The following is a 15,496-nucleotide window of genomic DNA, read 5'->3' on the forward strand; positions in this document are numbered from 1 at the left end:
GTTGTTGTTGGTTATCTATTAAATTGAGATTTGTCAGCTATCAGTTAGACATCTCAGCTAATTCTTCAGCGATCAGCAAGCAAATTGTGCAGTTCTCAGATCATTTCACTGCTGACAGCTAAGATTTTGACCAATTTTCAGCTACAGTTAAACTGGCCCCATCCAGACCCGCTGTTCCAGACCCCCTGATCAGGCTCTGATTCATGGCCAGAAATTCCGGACATCGCAACGGCGCACGCGCGAGGTTACTTGACAATATGGCCGCCAAACACTCAAGGGAAATGTATGGCAGAAATAAAACAAAATAAAATAGAGCACGTTCTGGCTTACCGGGAACAAGTGCCGCGATCCGGTAGAGTTCTTGAAAGTTTCCTCGGCTATTCTGATAAGTTGGTTTTCATCAACAAATGTTACTGGCTCTGCTTTTCATCGATGTTTATTTCGAAGCTTGGCCCATACAATCCTCTACAAAACAGAAGCTTGAAATCCCATTTTTGCATCCCAAGAAGATTTTGATCCTCTGTAGCAGACAACATAATCGGAATATCCCAAGTGCCGCGATCGCTTGAAGGAAAGCACCGTACGATGTCCTATTTGACCAATTTTCACCTGCGATGCTGATTTCTTCGCTCTGCTTTTTGCTTTTAAAAAGCTTGCAAGATGACGGAAAGCAAGCTCGTAAACAGCCACGCTAAAATCCCCAAATCTGCTGTCTTTGCACGGCGATATTTCGGCTGCAAATGGTCCGATTTTGCTCCAAACGATATCGTTTGAAGGGCAATTTTCTCTAGTTTTTACTTTTATGCAATTACTTCGGTCAGCAGCTATTTACATGCCCAACAACATCTTTTTGTACAACAACTTTTTCTGTAATGTCGTTGAGCCCGAAGTACGCCGTACTGAACAGCGGTATGCACAACTAAAATGTGTACGAGACGTATGCCGCACGAAAATTAACAGACTCGATGTCCGGAATTTCTGGCCATGGTACTTGGTGTGAGATGTGAAGTTTGGGTCTAGAAGGAATCCCACCGTTTTGAAGAGTGGAAACAAAGAATTTAATTTTAATACATTCCTTTCTTCAATAATGGAAGGAACCTTCACACGTTATAACTATATTTATTTTTTGTTTGACAGTTGTTGTAATATTAACTTGTGGGTACCCCTCTGTGGAGTCCCTTACGTTTTCGTGGGCCGCCCCACATCTCACGAACACGTGAGTTGGCTTATGTCGGACATTGTTTTGACAGTGTTTAACGTTGCGTTGAGTATTTGAGCCTTATCTAAAGCTATCTTACAACATGGTGTCAGAAGTGAAAACCTTTTAGAGACTGCAAGGAGTTTATCAGGGCTTGGCTGAGTTACAAACCGCGATGGCTGAGCGAGATACGAGAACTCCAGGTCTTTTGGTGCTCGATGCAAACGCAGCGGACAACTGGAGAAAGTTTTTAATGCAGTTTGAAATTTATCTTGTGGCGAAAAGCAAAGATGACAAACCGGACAAATTGAAGGTAAACATGTTACTTCACTGTGCTGGACCCGAAGCGATTGAAGAATATAGTCATTTTGTTTACAATGCTGGAGAAGACAAAGAATGTAATGCGGATGTTTGCAGCAAATTTAAGGCACTCTGTGAGGAAGCAAGGAATGTCATTTATGAGAGGTTAGTGTTTAATAAGCGTAACCAGAAAGAGGGAGAGCGAGTTGATAACTTTGTCAGCGAACTGAAACGGTTGTCGCTAACATGTGAATTCGGCGAACTGCGAGGTTCGCTAATAAGAGATCGAATTGTGGGAGGTGTATTATCTGATGAGCTGAGAGGGGAACTGCTAAAGAAACCTGATCTAACCCTACAGAAGGCTCATGATTATTGTCGTACCTTTGAAGCCTCAGAATTACAAAAGTTCAAGTTCAACATTCAAGCGAGTGCTGGAACTGAGCATTCATTAGGAATTCAGCCTGTTAGAAAGTCAAAAGAAGCTGACAAGACAGCTGCTCGTTCTTGTAAGTTTTGTGGTTACAAGCACCCATTTACTCGACCATCTCGTTGTCCCGCATTTGGAAAACAGTGCTTAAAGTGTAAGAAAGAAGGTCATTTTGCCCAAGTGTGCCCAGGGAACGTAAAAGAAGGTACGAAAGTTGATTTAGTGCAACAAGAAAGTCCATCAGACCTAGACACTCAGAATATGAATAAGGAGGTACATACCTATTTTGGATCTATTGAACTGGACAGTGTTTCCGATTCCAGGAAATCAACAAAGAGCCTTATCACTCTTGAGATTGAAGGGCAGAATGTTGAAGTAAAAGCAGACACAGGTGCAGAGGCTACCGTCATACCCTTTCATCTGTATAAGAAAATCTCCAAAAAACCTCTCCAAAAGATTCAGCAACCCTTGAAAGGCTGGCTTGCAACTAAGCCCATTCATCCAAGAGGCTGTGTACGCCTTCAAACTCAATACAAGAATCATCAAATGAACCTGTTGTACCTTGTTGTTGACGGGAACTTTACACCCTTATTGGGATGTGATGCCTGCTTGGATTTTGAAGTCCTTCAGTTTATGAATCTCCAACTGATAGATACACCAATACCTAATCCAGCCATGCCGGATACGCCAAAAGCACGTGGAGACCAGACCATCTTCCAGAAGGACCCAATATTGAGGGAGTACCCAGATTGTTTCAGTGACAAACCCGGCACACTTCCAAACAAAGTAATCTGGAAGTTGATGCTTCAGTACCCCCAGTTGTTCACCTTCCCAGGAAAATTCCAGTTGCTATGCTGGAGCCAGCACGAGAGAAACTCAAAGAGATGGAAGAAGATGGTATTATCGTGAAAGAGGATGAGCCTACGTCGTGGGGCTCATCAATGCTAGTTATTGACAAAAGAAAGGTGAGGGATAAAAGAAAGGACACTCCACTGTCAAAGGATGATGTCAGAATTTGTATTGACCCAAGAGATCTTAACAAGGCCCTGAAAAGACCCCATTATCCAATGGTTACCGTAGAAGAAGTTGCAAACCGACTTTCAGGTGCAAAGAGTTTCACATCACTTGATGCATGCAGTGGATACTGGCAACTCCCCGTATATGAGGAGAGTTCCAAGCTCTTGACTTTTAACACACCGTGGGGGCGATACCGACTTACAAGACTCCCTGTTGGTATCCCACCAGCCCCTGAAATCTACCAAAGGGAGATGGACAGACTGTTTGAAGGGGTTCCTGTTGAAATCATAGTGGATGATTTCCTGATACATGGTAAAGATCAGCTTGAAGTTGATGACAAATTGAGAAGAGCACTTGACAAGAGCAGGGAGGTAGGATTGAAGTTCAACCCTGAAAAGGTGAAGCTTAGAGTACCAGAAGTAAGTTATGTTGGACACCTGTTCTCATCTGAAGGTTTGAAACCAGATCCGGAGAAGATCAGAGCCATTAATGAGATGCCACCCCCAGAAGACAAAGAAGGTGTACTTCGCATTCTAGGAACTGTGAATTACCTGGACAAATTCATCAAGCACAAGGCTGACAGACAAGAACCCATATCGCAACTTACCCAAAAAGATGTAGCATTTGTTTGGGAAAAGCCACAACAAGAGGCCTTCGACAATCTGAAATCAGTCATCACGAGTGTACCTGCACTAGCTTATTTTGACAACAGCAAGGAAACAGTGCTAAATGTAGATGCAAGTAGTAAAGGCCTTGGTGCAGTGATCCTACAGGACGGCAAGCCGGTTGCATTCGGATCCAAAACACTAACTAACTGTGAGAAAAGGTATGCAAACATCGAGAGAGAGCTGCTTGCAATCGTCTGGGGCGCACAGAAATTTCACACCTATGTATATGGGCGCAGAGTAATTGTAGAGACAGATCACAAACCCTTAGAGTCTATCTTCCGCAAGTCTCTGAATGATGCTCCCCCCAGGTTACAAAGGATGCTATTGAAACTTACCAAGTATGATCTTGATGTGCGATATGTCCCTGGAAAACAGCAAGTCATCTCAGACTGTCTTAGCAGAGCACCTCTCAGTGATACGGAGCCAGTCAGTGAACCAGAAGATGTAATTGGAATCAATCTTATTGAGGAGCTCGGATTTGAAAGCAGCACACTGAAGAGATTTAAGGAGACCTCCAGCATTGACGAAACCTCGAGAGTAGTGATGGAGTATGTCTTGAAAGGGTGGCCGTCTGAGAAAGAACAGGTTGATGAGCTTGCTAGAGAGTACTGGAGTTTTAAGGAAGAGCTGAGTGTGGAGGATGGATTGCTGTTTAAATCAGACCGAATAGTCGTCCCAAGACCACTGAGGGTTGAGGTGCTGGATGAAATCCATGGAGCTCATATGGGAGAAAGTAAGAGCCTTAGCTTTGCCAGAGATTACGTCTTCTGGCCCTCAATGACAGCCCAGATCAAAGACAAAGTCAGCTCCTGTTCAATTTGTAATGCCTTCCGCAACCAACAACAAAGAGAGTCATTGCATCCACATGACATCCCTGGATTACCTTGGCAGGTAGTCGGGACTGACTTGTTTGAATATGGAGGCCAAACATACTTGTTGGTCACTGACTTCTATTCAAAATACTTTGAAATTGAATTACTGCGTCAGAACACTGCCACCTGTGTCATTAACAACCTGAAGAAAATATTTGCAAGGTTTGGAGTCCCGGATAAGGTTGTGAGCGATAATGGTTCCCAATACAGCAATACCAGGAATCTATTCGACAGCACTCATGAGTTCAAGCAATTTCCTGAAGATTGGGATTTTTGCCACACAACGAGCTCTCCAGAATACCCCCAATCAAATGGTACAGCGGAGAGAGCAGTGCAGACAGCAAAGCGCATTTTGAAGAAGGCTGCAGCTGACCAAAAAGACCCTTTTGAAGGGCTGTTGAAGTACCGCAACACTCCATTTGAAGATATCGGCGTGTCACCTGCACAGCTGCTGATGAGTCGGCGCACACGCACAATGATACCAACCCATCGACGTCTCTTATTACCACAGGCAGTGGATCCTGATAGAGTAGTGAAAGCGCTGCGGCTACGTCAATTTGTCTCTAAGAAGAATTACGACAAACAGAGTAGAGATCCGCCTCCACTTGAAGCTGGGGACAAGGTGCGAATTCGGCCAAATAGAGATATAGAATGGCGTGAAGCAGAAGTGTTGCCACGATCATACTTAGTACAGGATGAACGAGGGTGTGTCTATAGAAGAAATCGAAGGCAGATAATCTCAGTCCCAAATGATCATCCAATGAGACCACGGCTGCATGATCCTCCTTCAAGTCCCCAGTGTGCTGACTCTCCAATATGTCCATCATCACCTTCTATAAAGGACTCAGCACCAGAACCAATGGAATCAGCAGAAGGACCAAGAAATGCAGAACGATCACCTACTACAACCAGATCCGGGCGACAAGTTAAAAAGCCCCAGAGACTCATTGAATCCTGTTAGAGGGGAGATGTCGTAATATTAACGTGTGGGTACCCCTCTGTGGAGTCCCTTACGTTTTCGTGGGCCGCCCCACATCTCACGAACATGTGAGTTGGCTTATGTCGGACATTGTGTTGACAGTGTTTAACGTTGCGTTGAGTATTTGAGCCTTATCTAAAGCTATCTTACAACAACAGTCACAAATGCGCAAGACGCGCCTGTGTAGGTAACTATGCTAAATCTTCACTTACACCTTTTTTTTTAATACGGAAGAAGATTGTTTTCCCAGCCGAGGCTAAACATTCTATTTTTCAGTCGATTTTAGGCTGAAAAGATTCTTGTTAGTATTCTTAGATTATAGCGTATGACATTTCTGTTTTCGAATGTATTTGATGTCTGGATGGTGTTGAAGTAATTTTGGAGCCTGCCTGCAGCAATTAAAGCCTGATGTGACGCACATAACTTTTTGCAGAAATGTTATTAGCATCAAACACACGGCTAGTGCTGTTTTTGTTGCTTTTTGCCATTTGGAGAAACAAAGAAATTTATACTGTTTAGTAAAACATATAATTGTATTGTCTTCACAAATTTTTAACATAAAAATTTTCCTTTTAAAATCGGGTTTTTTCTTAGAATATTCTTAAAATTTCAAAAATTTCAGCCTCGATATTCTTATAAAACATGTTTTCATAAAAGGAAGGAGTGTATGTAGTATTTGTGGCAAATAGCACAGTAACTTAGCAAATATACATTAGAATGCGTTTACTTAGTACAAATTAACATCTGCAAAAGCTACATTCTTAATCCCTCAGTCTCCTCAGGTACCGCCATGAAGTGAATGAATTTTTGTGCGAGGTAGAGATCCCACGTCAGAGCAAAAAACATTCTTTACGCTCTACATGTTTGCACTTGATAAAATGCCCCTGGGTGAAAAATTCGTTTTGAAATGTGAAGTCGTTATTCAATTATCCGAGCTCGATCTGTTCCCTAGCCTGCGAACGCAGACCTATTTCCGGCTGCAACTTGATTCCGCCGAAAAATATCGTCTGCGAACCCCAGCCAGAAAACCATTTCTGTGACGTAGGAATTCTAAGTCAATCACAGTTTAGCTCAAATAACCCCAAAACTACTGCGCGAGGTATTCGCTGCGAGGAGCACTCGAGTTTCATTCTATCATGGAATCTGATTGGCCAAGGAGAAACAAAAATCATTACGTCACAGAAATCGTTTCCTAGCTCGGGTTCGCGGACGTTATTTTTCGGCGGAATCAAGTGACAGTCGGAAATACGTCTGCGTTCGCAGACTATTTGTTCCCAGACAATGGTGCAATATTGGGCGAATTGTGATGGGTGAATCCCAACATTGTACAGTTTTTATTGTGCTGGGGATAAGAACAAAAAAAAAGCATACTTTTAAAAAATTCGCCAATGGGAAGATGGCCCCATCTCCAAATTCCTGTATATGTTAAACGCAAGCACAGAATAGCTAGGCAGTACCATCCCATGATATTCATGCAGCAAACCTCCGCGAGTAATACTTAGAAATTCAGTTTTTATGCAAGAACTATATCCGAATGGAACTCATTTCCTGCTGAAGTGACGGACCAACCGAATGTTCAGTCGTTCAGGGCCAGTCTTGTCTCTTTATTATCCCTATAGTGATTTAATCAAATCTATTTCCTATTTGTTTTTGTTCTCTTTTACAATTACATCAGCGGTGATGGGCAAATCGCTTTGCAGATTAAAATTGTAAATGATATGAGATCAGGATAAGCGTAATTTTGGTCCATTTGTTTGTAGTTTCCTTGTTATGTAAAATAATTTACGGGATTTTTTTTAGTGTTTTAAAATACTCGAGTTACATTTATGTGCAGAAGTTCATAATTGCCAAGTATTCGCACCTACATTTAATCTCCTTAGGAGCCGTTATCTGGGTTGTCACACAACTCTCCTTCCGCACTTTAACTTAGTGGGAGAGGAACGTTGCGTGGCGACTCAAGTAACGGCAGCCTAGGAGGATAACTAACCTGAGATGACTTTCATAATTTCTCCTTTTTTTCTCGTGTAGCAGAGATGAGAAATAATAATAATAATAATAATAATAACAATAATAATAATAATAATAACAATGTATAACGTACAGAAGGAATTTATCGATCCATTTGTCGAGAATATCTGATCCTCCTCATTCCAATATCAAAGCAGGTGTTGAGAATATTTAAGTTCGTCAGGCAAGGCAATGGTCTCCGATAGTCGTACCATGGATTAATAATAATAATAATAATAATAATAATAATAATAATAACAATAATGATAATGTTCATGATAATGATAATGATAATGATAATAATAATAAGCAAAACAAAAAAGCTCACCTACATATAATTAAAATGCTGGAAATGAAACGGGAATTAAATAATTAAAATGTCGATTTAAGAATATTTATCTGTTAGCCACTTATAGCGAGTACTCCCGTGTGCCTGAGTTTCTCTACGATAAGGAAAACAGACATTTTTCCTTTTCAAGGCTGATACATTCTTTGCTTAAAAGTGCCATAACCAGCCATCCTCCTTGATTCGTTTGCATTGAAGCAAACGCAAACCATGTTTTGCAAGCCTCGACATACAAAACTGACTTCACAACTGGCAAGTATAAATTACGATTGTGGACACAGATGTGCACACCCATGGCAAATAGTAACACTTCCCCTTAGATGGCCGCCAAGATGAACTGACAACCGTTGTAATCAAAGACAATCATGGAGGTTTTAACACAATTGACGCGTTTAGTATGCATTATAATTCAAGTCCAATCCATTCATTAAGTTTATCGGCTGAAAATCTTGGAAAACCCACCAAAAACGTTTCAATTTTGCATACTTTTCTGGAGGTGTATGCCTCCAAACCCTCTAGTGGAATAGGCCCTTGGTCCCTATATTTGTTACTGGACCGCCACTGCAGAATCCTAGCTAAAACCTTGACTCACTGCATGCCAAGAATGAATTTTATTTCCCTAAACATCAAAAACAAGAAGCAACGCATCCCATTTTAGGCAACAGCACTTGGATGTGTCTGATACTTGGTTGTGTTTCCACGAAGTATAATTTTGACGGTGAAGCAAAACGACTGACTGTGTGACAGCAAAGCGGCGGCGGGCGATCGTGGAATGGTGCCACCAGGTGCCTGTTCTCGGTTTCAATTGCTGGCGTTATGATTTCATCTGATCAAAGAGCATTTCGCAGAGCTGTTGGCCGACACAACGGTCCAAGAAGGGAAAAAGGCGGACACGACAATGTTCTCGAAGACGAACGGCTTCCACTTCGTTGACATCTTTAACTATCTCGGCCCGGGCACGAGCTAGGAAAAATGGGTGAAAGCGTACGGGTGTTCTGTCCAGAAATCGTGGTTTCCTTACGAGTGGTTCAACACCCCTGAAAACCTGAATTATCCCAACCTGCCGGATTACCCGGCATGGTATTTACGTTTGAAAGGTGAATATGTCCTTAGTCTTTCAGAATTTCAAGAGTGCAAGAAAATCTTCGAAGAAAAGGGGATGCAAACGTTCGCGGACTGGCTGCGTTACTACAACAATCTCGATGTTGCACCAGGACTAGAAGCCTTGGAAAAGATGACAGCCTTCTACACTGATAAGGGCATCGAAATCTCAGAAAGACGCAGTTAGCCTCCCAGGAGTGAGCATGCATTACCTCTTGCGAGGGACAACAGAACGGGGTGCTGAACTTTACAGCCCTTGCAAAGAGGCTTATGGAATGTTGAAGGAAGCGGTTGTAGGCGGTCAAAGTCTGGTGTTCAAAGGATATCATGAAGCTGGCGTGACAAAGATAAGACCACACCGGTTTGCTAATGCACCCTATTTGTCAACCATGTTGAGAGACATGCCTAGCGGGAAGGAAAGGGTCATACACTATCAAAATCCAGCAGGCGAGGCGCCCTTATTAACAGTACGCCTAAATGCTGGAACTTGATTTGGATTTGCAGAAGTAGACATAGAGATCCCTGAACCGCTGTGGATGAAGTTTGAAGAAATACCGCCCTTCCTCTTTACCAAACAGATTCCAGACGAAGCTGTACCCCAACACATGAAGGATTACTTACAGCGTACTGGCAGAAAAAGAGGTGACGGGAAAAAGCTGTTGCTGTATGCCCCGTTATTGCGTTGGTATGAAAAAAAGCAATGGCTAGCATGGGATGGGTGGAGCGGGCGCACGCCGTGGCTGTTCAAACTCGAATATGAGGGCAGCCGGATGATCGCGCTATGTTCGAAGTGCTACTATGTTGATGAACAAGACAGCGAAAAAAAGAAGTTTAGCACGAAGGGCATGTCGAAGAGAAACAATATCACCTGGCAGCCCTTCAAAGCGGCGCTCAATGGCAGCACCAATAGAGCGGAAAACAGAAGATTTCGCACGGTCAACGGTCGGATGGCCACTTATGAGCAGCAGACAGAAGCAGGGGCTGAGCGTATACTATGACAAACGCTGGGTGATGCCGGATGGGATTCACACTGAGCCGATCGAGTTTCACATGACCTGAGCTGGCGGCAGCTGTGTATTTGGCGGGACAACCAACAGCTCTTCACGGACAAAACCGCGTTTCGGACCATCGTGCAAATAGTAAAGAACAGACTCGTCTGGCTTGGTTATAGCTCTTTCAAGCGTGTAGACTTTTAAAGACCAGATTGGATCTTCATGCTCGCCGGGCTGGTAGAGATAGCGAACAGTCACGTTGGAGGGGAGCCTTTTTTCGTTCACACCAACAGACCTTGAGCAAGGAGTGGAAGGTTTTGCTGAAACAGCCCTGCCTTTGATTGCAACAGCGGGTTTTTGGCAGTCAGGCGAGTCACTTCCTTGTTCAGAACGCTCACAACGTTGGGAAGCCTTTTGACCTACGCAGTCGACCGCTGGCCAGAAGGAAGGAGCATTTCCACAGCATACTGATGACCGAACAAGCGCTCGACAAGCTTGCTGTTGAAACGTTCAACGATAGCCTGGTCTCTGTGAATTTCAGTGCGGCTACGACGACTATATGTTTTGTGATATTCCGTTTCTTTGGTCACACTTCCCATAAACTCACAGCCAGGATCGACTTGCAGTATTTTGGCCAAGTCAAAGGGCTGCGTTTTTAAATTCGACTGAAAAGCCTTCGCAACTTCAGCAGAGTCTTTCGAGGTCAGAGGCTCAGCTTCTTTGTAACGGCTGGCGACGTCGACAACAGGTCGGCACGTATTTGCACAGGCTGCCCAAGCTCACGATGCGAGGAGTTATTACTTATTTAATATTATTATTTTTTAATCTTTATGCGAACGTTCAGCGCGTGAAACGTGACATATTTACCGCCGACATCTACCATTACATAACCACCGAGTTTGGTTACGCGAAACGTGACCTTCGCCTTGCAGCATATGGTGGTGTTGTGTTACAACGGTTTGAATTTATAAAGGTTTCTATGGGGAAAAACGGTAATCGACATTATAGCTCAAATTTTGATATTTTTGCAATAAAAATGAGCTACTTCAATGCCTTGTTGTCTTTTCTATTGTCATGTCGCTTTTCAGCTCGATCCGAAGCCTCTTAAGCGAGTTATCGCTTTTTGGTAAACCAAAAAGAGATTGCAAACCGTTGTAGCACAACACCACCATCTGTTGCAAGGCGAAGGTCACGTTTCGCGTAACCAAACTCGTAAATATGTCACGTAAACAAACGTAAATAAATGTAAATATGTCACGTTTCACGCGCTGAACGTTCGTATAAAGATTAAAAAAATAATAATAATAAATAATAGTTCTTCGCATCGTGAGCTTGGGCTGCCTGTGGTATTTGTAAACTTTGCAGCCACGCGGAAGTTTGTCGTGTTGCAGAAAAAGAATTTCCGCTTGGCGGATCGCGTTAGGCGACGTCACATTGAATTTTGGGCGGGTGATGTAGTGCGGCGAGGGGCGATATATCTGCCAGAGGGCTTGTTTGATAAGCCACTGCTTGGCAGTTTCTTCAGAGACTTTCACAGTTTCTGATAATGTTTTGATGGCCGCTATGCCTTTCCAGTAGCCCTGGGGGCTGTAGTGGACTTTGGCGAGCTTGGCATACATTATTTTACACCCGCAAAAGTTCAAAGACAACGGAAAGCGGAATAGCCGAGAGCGAGCGCTTTGCCGCCAACAAAAATCAACTCACCCTGTTTCTACAGCTCACTTGGTTGATAAAAGTCAGAGAACTGGGGTTCTTTGGGAGGTTTAATTTGCCGGTGGAGGTGCGCCTAGTTGTAAAGTTTGAACGCGTAATCGGTGTTCGTGAGGTTCTGCTTCGCCTATTCTTTGATTTCCCTTTTGGTTTCGACCCAATCATGCGATCAAGAAGCTTGGTGCGGTCGCGCGTGTAATTGGCCACAGCCGCCTGATAACCTCCAAGAGCTTTGTCATGCCGCGTTTTTTCATCCAACGCCGCCTTCCCGCTGTCGCCGGACAAATATTTAGCGGGATAGTTGCTGCCAGTGAAATCACCGGTAGACAACTCTTTGGTGAGGATGTAATCATTTTTGATCTCATTCTGCAGAGCTTCAGCATCTTTAAGCCCCACAACCGCCCCAAGCGCTTTCATGGCCAACGCCAGAAAGGTCTCAATCAAGGTTTCCATGGTCCTGGCGCCCACGTAAGTCTTGTACCTCTTGTAATGCTTTTCCACGTCTTGATCGCTCAAAGGCTTCACCTGGTCGTGTGTCAGCTGTACGCCGATGGCTTCTTTGGATTTTAGGGTGGAAACAAGAACTACAAGATGTTTACCTAGGGCTGAAATGTCAGGACCGGGATTCAGGCTAGCTGGCGCAGGTTCAGCTTCCAGAAGGCTCATGACTTCAGCCATCACAGGATCATTTCCTTCAGCCATCGTATATATTGTAATTTTTTTTCCTTCAGTTCACTTGCGAAAGAGGGGCGAATGGAGAACACCAGGTGGGAGAACTTCCGCCCCTTCAGCTTTGCAATCAGCTGCTTAATGTCATCTTGGACAAGCTCACCGGCGTATTCTTCAAAGACGGCCTTAATAGTCTTCGTCAACGGTGTGTAAAACAACACGAGCGCGCAATATTCTCTCGGACAGGCTTCGAGATGTTGGAGAACTGCTGGGTCAGCACCCACACGCTGATACCGACGTGGTGAGCGGAAAAGCCGAGCTTGACAAGCTCACCGGTCCGGCCTTTCACGTCCTTTGAGGCCGCGCAGTCATCGAGGACGATGAGCGCGTTGGTGCCTTCAAACAACAAACTCCCCACTTTCAACCAAAATTCGACCTGCTGCTGCTCGCAGATGATAACATACAGCCGCGGTCTCTCTCAGCAAACCGGTAAAGCGTCTTGTTGCAAGCAAATGTCAGACAGATGAGCACGACGTAATCAAATTTGCCGCAGAGAAGCCCACAGAGCTGGTTCACGAGGAACTGCGTCTTTCCACAGTTGGTCGACCCCACGAGGAGTGCGTTGAGGGGGATATTGCTGGGGTCCATATATTTTAGTTGTAAACAACAGAGGCTAATTCCTTGTTCATAATGTCAAATTTCCGCGTCGGCAATGATGAGAATGTGGCAATTTACGCTGCCAGATCCAGAAGTCTTTCTGTTGATCTCGAGATGCACGCCATCTTTGGTGTTCACCAGCCTGAACCCGCTGCCGTGCATCACTTTCTCTCTCATTGAGCGGAGATCAATGAACAGACAAAACCTGTTTTGGTCGTTCATTTTTGCTGAAATGTCTGAGGGCTTCGTTCCACATGTCCAAGGTCTCAATGCCCTGGCTGTAAACTTTGTTTGGGACGCCGTTTACACTAACTATCACGCTGGTGATGTCGGTATTGAAGAACTTCTCAGTCTCTCGCGCCTAGGCTGTGCAGCTCGCTGAACAGCAGAAGAATCCCCTTCATGGAGCGGCTGAGGACGTTGATGCTTTGTTTGATGATCGAGTCTGCTCCATTTTTGACAGAGATCTTTTTGTAGCTTGTTACCAAGACGCTGTTTGTAGCCTAGAGATGTTGATTTTACAAACTATGAATACTTTGACATTGTTTTTGAGATACAAAATATACTTGTAGAGATAACTAGGGTGAAAGAATTTTTCCAGTCGTTTTCTGAATACGAGGAGTGTACGTGGTACGTTTTAAGAACGGGAATAACGGGTGGAAAAAAAGTTTATTTCTTCTACTGAAGCCCGAGTCATGAAGATAAGACACATCAGCACACTTTTAAAATTCGTAATTGCTTCTTCACCATTCATTCTAGAGGCTAGCCTCTTCCAGGCGTTTAGTAACCTTGAGGAACGGAGTAAAAAATGGAGCACAAAAAAAAAAAATAGGAGGAAAGAGTCATCCCATGCTGAACGTTGATTTACATATATACTGTATTTTGAAAAACGGGACGAGCCAAATTTCGAATTTATCACGTTTCAGTGTTTTTTATTTATTTTTTTTTCCTTGATATTCCATTGTCATTTGGATTAATTTCCATTAATCGGTAGGTTCTAGTGAAATCCAAGATAGTGGATCAAAAATAACGTCGTGACCAACAAACCGCAGACAAATTCCAGCACCACCTCCTCCCCCTTCCTTGCCCTCTCTGTACATCTGTACAACGATATGAGTATGCAAGTGGATAGAAATAATACATTGAATGTTTTTTTTTTTTTTTTTTTCACAAACAGAACCTCGCCATACTAATGACAGTTGCAATTGTTAAAGGAAACTAGGCAAAGTTCAGTTTTAAAAGATGAGGCAGTACTCTCGTTCGAGAATGGACATAAGCCAATGCATTCACAAAAGGGAGGACGGGAGCCTCCTCAAGAAAGATTGACTTATTATTATTATTATTATTATTATTATTATTATTATTATTATCATTATTATTATTATCCTTAAACGTATAAAGCAAAAAAAACAAGGTCGTGATCATTGATACCCAACACCTTTGTTTTATTTATTTCTTTACTTATTTTTAATGTAGCTGGTAGAAACCAATTCTTAATCTTGTTCCTGTGAATAGATATTGTGTCCTTAAACCTATAGATATAGAGCAAAATCAGTTGTCATAACAAGGCCACTAAAAAAAATCAGTGATATCCGACACCTTTGTTTCATTATTTTTCCCCTTTTTGTAGGTGGTAGAAACCACTTCCTACGAACAGTGCGTTTTTCTTAAAAACTTTAAGCTACACCTGAGAAACTATTAACAAGATACTGTCTCCTTAAACGTATAATGCAATAAAAATCACCTTAACACTCTACGAAATAAAGTTTTATCCTTTTTTATTGTCATCTGGGGATCCCGATAACCGCAATATCGCAGAGAGAAAAAATTGGGAAAAAACGGATTGTAACAAACACACAGAGAAAAAAACAGCAAATACATGTGCCATAATGTCAAAATTAATCCGCGTAGAAGGCAATTTCGTTGTTATGAGGGCCAAAAAAACCAAAACAAAACAAAAACAAACAAAACTAATAAAAATATCGCAATTTAAGTTAACTCATCACCCACCCCTTCCAAAAAATGAAAAATGAATATATAAAAATGTTAGCTCCATTGTCCTTGAAGTTTTCACAAATTAATTTCACACAAATATACTTTGCGCCTTCAAGAGTTCTACTAAACATACCAAATAAAATGTCGATTTTAACAAAACGCAATTCGAAAAATGATTATCGAAAACTTTCAAATATGCCTCCAGTTTGGTATGTTGGCATGGGTTTACCGTGAAAACAAAAACTTGAAAAAACCTCACACACATACAAAATAATAATAATAATAATCGCGTTTTGTTCAAATCAAATTTTCGCCTCGTGTGTAGACCACGAGGAGAATAAAAAGAGTTTTTGGCCTTTAAATTACCTTCTAAGTATATCTCTTACGACATATTAACCAATTATCGTGACTACGCAGGGTAGTTATTTGGCGAAGAGAGTCGCATGATTGTATGAGGGTTCACCCTAAAAGCTAATGATATCCAAAAACACCTTAAACCCTAAATCCCCACAAATCTTAAGTAACAAAGCAACTTTTGGTCATCGACGACTGGCCATT

General features: G+C 42.7%; 1 pseudogene; it reads left to right on the plus strand.

The window, feature by feature from the left end:
* Nucleotides 1–1,216: 1,216 nt before the first annotated feature.
* Nucleotides 1,217–2,474, plus strand: LOC149104324 (uncharacterized; annotated as a pseudogene).
* The last annotated feature ends 13,022 nt before the right edge of the window (nt 2,475–15,496 follow it).

This window comes from Orbicella faveolata, unplaced genomic scaffold, assembly GCF_042242905.1.
Source record: "Orbicella faveolata isolate gen_17 unplaced genomic scaffold, um_ofav_v1 contig_34, whole genome shotgun sequence".
In the NCBI taxonomy this organism is placed as follows: domain Eukaryota; kingdom Metazoa; phylum Cnidaria; class Anthozoa; order Scleractinia; family Merulinidae; genus Orbicella; species Orbicella faveolata.